The sequence below is a fragment of the Pseudopipra pipra genome, chromosome 2 (genome assembly GCF_036250125.1).
Source record: "Pseudopipra pipra isolate bDixPip1 chromosome 2, bDixPip1.hap1, whole genome shotgun sequence".
In the NCBI taxonomy this organism is placed as follows: domain Eukaryota; kingdom Metazoa; phylum Chordata; class Aves; order Passeriformes; family Pipridae; genus Pseudopipra; species Pseudopipra pipra.
The window spans coordinates 111532773-111538889 of record NC_087550.1 but is presented as its reverse complement, the minus strand read 5'-3'; positions in this window follow the sequence as shown (position 1 = coordinate 111538889).

Genomic DNA, 6117 nt, shown 5'->3' with positions numbered 1-6117 from the left:
CCACGCTGCTCGGAGCTGAGTGCGGAGGCGACGTTTCCTGCCTTCCTTTGGTCGAAATGGTGGGATGTGGGGGATCCCGCTGCTGCCGCGGCCCCGCACCGCGCGAAGCTTTCCAACAGAGGGCGAGGGAAGCCCGGCTGGGGCTCCGCGGCGGCGCAGGGGTCACCACGGGGGCCCGGGGGGGGCAGCTCGTTCCCTCGGGGGCCCCCCCCCGCACCACTGGCTGCTCCCACCGGAGAGAGGGCCACCCTTCCCCGGTGGCCGCGGGAAGAGGAAAAGGGGAAACCGACGACAGGCAAACCCCGGGGGGCGTTCGCAGAGCTGGCTTTCATTCCGACTTTGGCTGGCGAGCGGAGCGCTCGGGGCCGCAGAGCCCCGCTGTGCCCGCGGCTTGGCACGGGCGGGCAGCGCCGGCTGCCAGCGCCGCCCTCCGCGGGCCGCGATCGTGCGGTTTGCAAAGCAGCGGCTGCACGCTGGGGGCCCCCGCCCGCGGGTGGCGGCCAAGCCCCGCCGGGGACGCCTGGCAGGGCCCGGGGGCCGCCGCCGTGCGCCGGGCGGGGGCGGAAAGCTCCCGCTTCCCCCGGGGCCGCAGCTCCGCGCCGGCTGCTCGGGAAACAGGATCCCGCTGCCGCGCGCTGCACGGGAGCCTGTTCCTGGCAGCCGCCGGCTTCCCGGTGCCTCCAAGGAAGAGGATACAAGTTGAATATTGTTTGTGCGGTCGCGACAAAATATCCAAGGCTGGCGCGGAGGGGGAGGGGGGGAAGGATTGTGTTCGTCCGCCCGTGATGAATAATCCAGGCCGGCCTCCCGGCTGCGGCGGCCAAATCGCTCTTGGATCTGCCAAGAGATCAGCCGCTACCTCTGCCCGCGCCTCGGGCGCCGTTGGCCTTTCCCCGGCTGGTTCTGGCAGCCTGCACATCGCAGCAGCCGAGCGCACGGCGCTGCCTCCGCCGGGGCCACCCGCTCGGGGCAGGGCCGCAGCTTCAGCCTCAGCCTGGGACGGGGGATGGGGGTCAGGAGAGGGATATAAAGGGTGGCAGCGAAGTTTGGAGCGGAGTGGGTGTTTCCCCGGGTCGGGAATACCCGGCGGCAGGTGGAGGCTCGCCGCTGCCCTCCGCAGCCCGGGGCGGGGGGCACGGCACGGGGGGGCGCGGAGCCCCCGGGCTGCGCGGTGCGGGACCTGCTGACCCTTCCTCCCCCCCCCCCCGCCCGCTCGGCCGTCTGGTGGGAACAAACACAAGCTGTTCCGGACTGGAGCCGCGCATCTGGCCCGGCGGTGGCGGCGGAGCGCTGCCAAAGGGGCCGCAGGGAAGGTCTTCGGGTTTCCCGCAAGCGCACACACGCGGCCGCCCGGGCGCGGCGCTGGGACCGCTCCCAGCGGGGGCCCTGCGTGTGTGTGCGCGGGTGTGTGTGTGGGTGAGTGGGTGGTGACGTGCCCGGAGAGCAGCCGGGGACGGCAGCAGGCTCCGTGTGTAGAAATCCGCGGCGGCGAGTGCCTGCGAGACGATGCGCGTGGGGGGATCGGGAGCAGGATGCGGGGGAGGCGGCGCGCGTGTCCCTGCGTGGGAAACCCTGAGCGTGTGCGATCGCGTGTGCGGGTCAGCGTGAGTGTGTGTGGCTGTGACAGAGCCCGAGTGTGAGAAAGGGAGTGTGTCTGGCTGCGTGCGAGCTCCTCGGCGTGTGTCCCGGCTGAGAGAGGCGGCGAACGCGTGAGAGGCTGCTGTGCTTCCCCGCAGGATGCAGTGCCCGTGCGAGAGGGGCAGCCGATTGTGCGTGGGAATCAATGTGTGTGTGACACAGAACGTGTGCGTGACACGGCCCGATCGAGAAGAGGCAGTGTGTGTGTGCCACACGCAGCGTCTGCGTGACACGGTGTGCGAGAGGCAGCGCGCCCGTGTGACTCAGCCCGCGACCGTGTGAGTGCACGCGTGGGCGAGCGCCTCCGAGCCGCGCGGGGGGCGGATGCGCTGCGGGGACGAGGACGCCGGGCAGAAACTCTGCACCGCCGCCATGCCGGCGCCCTGCCCGGGCGGCCCCCGCTCCCGGGACTGCCTGCGGTGGCTCCTTCCCGCCGGCGGTCGCATCCCCTTCTCCGGACGGAGCCCCCCGGGCCCCTCCGCCTCCGCGCAGCGCAGCGCGGCCGGCGCCCGCCGGAGGAGGGAGCTCCCGGGGCAAGAGCCGTGGCTGGGCGGGCAGCGGGCCATGGAGGAGGGACCCCACGCCCTTCCCCTCCCGCGCAGCGCCGAGGGCTGCTCTGCCCGTCCCCACCTTGTTTATGTGCAGCAGGAACTGGGATTTTCCATCTGCCTGCTCCGCTGGTCGTGACCTCCGAGCAGAGCTCGTAGGCACCGGGCCGTGAGATGGGCCGGGCTGCGGGGGCAGCGGGAGCTGCTGCTGCCTCCCCGGCGGAGGACGTTGATCCTCACATAGGCTCCCAGTGTGAAAAGGGGACGATGGCAACGGCGGGGGGAAGGGATGGAGCTGGCGGTGGGAGGCCCTGGAGATCTGCCTTACCCGGGGAACCCTGCCAATCTTGTCCTGCCTCTGCACGTCCAACCACTTCGGCACAAGTTTGCGCTTTCCCTGCCCCGGCCCTATCCCTCCTGCCAGGGACAGCATAGGCCCTTAAAGGGGTTTCGGGGGGAGGGAATCCCCAGCTTGCTTACACCACAGGGAGTAGGTGACCCCGCTGTGGCTGTTAAAGCGCTGCCGGGAGCAAAGACCTCGCTTCGGCACGATCCCAGAAACATCAGCAACCGCATGGGAAAGCTGCTCTGCCAGCACGGGCGCCCGTTCCCACTTGCGGCTGTGTGACCCTCGTTCGAAGGGGACGGGGGGGGGGTGTGAGGGGGTGGGACACGGGCACCGGTCCCACTTGCTCTGGCAGGGGGGGAGCTGGGGCGCCAAGGAGCCACTCAGCCCCAGCAGTGTCCAAATCTGGGATCCGCGGGTCCTCTCCCACGCCCGGATACGGGCGAGCGGGCACTGCCCCGCCGCTGGGCTCACCCCTGGAGGGGTGGGGGGTGCCCGCGGACTCCACATGGAGGTGGCATGGAAACAGCGCTGCGAGGGAGCCATGGTTCTCCTCCTCCTGCGCTATAGAGCAAAGCCTGGCTTTCTCTGAGCAGCCAGCAGTGATAAGAGCTGATTTACAGGTAGGGGTGAAACGTGCTCTGAAAACCTCGTGACACTTTCCTCCGGTGGATTCAAATAATATATAAAGACCGTGAGGTGGCGATCTCCCGGGTAGCTCCTAGGATGCGTGGCGTTGTTGTTAACACATGTTTCAATTTTGGATTGAGACTGTCAATTACCCGCTGAGCTGCGAGTCTTAGCCTGAGGCGGGCTGGGGAGAGGGGACGGGTGTATTTATTAACCTCTCAAGCCTGGTGAAGCTGCGCTTCCAGCCTCTCGCTCGGGCTTTCTCGCACCTTCCCTCCGTCCCAGCAGGTTCCACCCGGGCTGCCCCGGCGGCCTCTGCTGCCCTTGGCAGCCGTACTTTGCCTTCTCCGGCACCCGCAGAGGAGGCTCTCGGTCTCCTCGTCAGCACAGCACCGCGCTGAGCCCCACAGCTGCGGGGAGGACGGGAGGGACGAGGAGGCAGCTTGCCCCGGGCGAGCCCGGAGGTGGCTGTTTTGGCCAAAACGGCCCCGGACAGAGTAGGGAAATGAACGGGGAGTGTTTCACCTCACTTCCCAAACGCGCTCTCTCTCTCGGTCGGAAAAACAGGCCAGTTCTCCTTGGCATAGTCTTATGGGTTTAGGGTTTTGTTCCCCGAGCGGAAGAGACCCCCTGGTCCCCAGGAGCATAAGCAAACAGCATCGAGAGCCCGCTCCAGAGGCAGAAGCGGAAAGGCTGACAATTAACATTTCCTCTGGCAGCAGAGATCTGCAGGCAGATCGCTCGGGAAGCGCATCGCCCCCTCCCGCGGCGTGCCCTCGCCGCATCGCACGGTGCCTGCTAAGCACTGAGTGCCGTTCGCAGAGGTTTCTGTCTGGAAGAGCCCGCCCGCTGCCCCCGACCCTGCCTCGCACCGCCCCGGGGACGCTCCGCCAGAGCAGCCCTGGGAGGCCCCCAGCACCGCGGTCTGCCCTATTTGCTTCTCCGCCGCTTCCCTTGCAGTCCCCTGAAAACAAGCCATCCTAACTCGCTCAACGCGGCGCCTCTGCTGCTTGCTTTTCTTTTCCCTTTCCCTGTGTCTCGCCGCCCTGACCTCCCAAACTTCGCTGGTCGGGGCCGAGCCGAGCCCGGCGACCCCCGCACGGCCCCATACGCCTCTCTGTGCCGGGAGCCGCGAGTGCGCCTCTCCGCACCAAGCCTCCGTGACGAGAAAGGCATCGTAGGCAGCCTATAAATAATTTCCATTATGTTCAGCTGACAGCGCGAGGCGATTAATTTTAATAGCTGTATATTTGCCTGTTTCTCCTAATGCTCTGTAATGAGATGAGAAGCCATCCAACCCCAGATGGCTCCAGCCGCCTCGTTATTTATTTATTTTGTGTGTGCGTGTGTGCAAAAGAGGGGTGAAGGGGAGGAGGGGTAGCGGTTCCTGCGGGACCGGCAGCACCCCCCCTCCGGATCTGCCCGCGTCCCCGCCGTTCCCGGTATCGCCCCCGGTGATGCTCGTGGGCCGTGGGAGCCATCATGACACTGCACATTCAGCCGCCGGGGACCGGTCACTCGTTCGTGGGGCAGGGCCGAGGGCCGCCACTGGCCTCAGTGTTCCGGGGGTATTTATTTATTCTCTCCGGTCGTGCCGAGCGTGACTGCGGGAGCGCCGAGGGCCGATCGGCGCTGGAGTAAATGCAGTGGATCGATGTCGTTCGGGGTGAGGGGCGGGCGAAGGGGACCACGGATCAAAGCCCATCCTATTAACCTAAATTTCGGCTCTGCGTGGCCTGCGGTCCGGGGGCCGGCGGGAGGGGAGCGCTTTGTGGGAGCCGGGAAAGCGAACACGCCGCCCGCTGCCGGCACCAGCCAGCGACGTGGTGGTGTGTGTGTGTGGCGGTGTGACAAAGCCTCGCCGCGCTGAGCAAGCTGTCCCTCAGCCCAGGCGGCGGGCGGGGGAAGGGGAGGGTGACGGGAGGTTTCGACATGTAGGAACGGCGGAGTAAGTCCTAGATTTGGGGACTCCAGAGGTGGGGGTGGGGAGGGGGCATTCCCTGGTAGGACGAGAATGCTTAACCAGGTGGAACAGCACCGAGGCGAGCACCTGTGTCTTTTTCTAAAAGGCGTGTACTGATAATTACGAGAGTTAATTGCATTGCTTTGAAGGTCATTTGAAGTTATGGGGCTGTGTTTTCTTTTCAGGCTAGCAGACAATGCCTGTGCACTGTTTTAAATGTAAATCAGAGGGTATCCGCATAAACCTGTATTGTAGGATCGAGGCGTAATGGATTCACTCCGGCTGTGCCTGAGCTCGCCACAATACAGCTGAGCAGCCGAGCTGGGAGCGCGCCGGGGTTTCTCTGCGGAAACGCAGTTGCCGAAGAACATGAAAAGCATTAAATCGTGACGGGAAGGGGGCGGCGGCGAGGGGGGGGGGCAATGCGTTTACGCCTGGGGGGGAGATCTCGGGACCGAGGGATGCGTTGCGGCGGCGTAGCCACCCGTCGCTGGCAGCCAGGAAGTTTCTCACCCCGAAGAGACACGGGGCTGGCGTGTCACGCACCGTGGCACAGGCGAGGACGGCCCTGGCATCGCTCCTCCCGCGGGCGTGGGGGGGCATCCTCCCTTGTACCCCTCTGTGTCCCACCTCGGAAACGGCTGTTCCCAAAGGCTGCTTGTTCGTGTGAAGGGCCAGGGAAGAAGGGCGGCTCCCTCACAGGCTCGGTGGACCTTGTCCTGGCCCCCTCCTCCCAGGGGAGGGGCAAGTCCGGGCCCGATCCGATCCGGAGGAATGTGGCATAAGGGAGACCGGCCCGCAGCCCATCCCCGCTGCCTGAGCCTGCATTAATCGCACCGCCCGGGGCCGCGGCGTACCGCCGAGCTGGCCTGCCATGCGATTAGCCTGACGCCCCAGGGTACGGCTCTTCCTGGCGGCGCTGACAGCCAGCCTGGCCCCCGCTGCCCCCGCTCCGGCACCTTCGAGCAGCTCCGCCGGAGGCGAGGACGTGC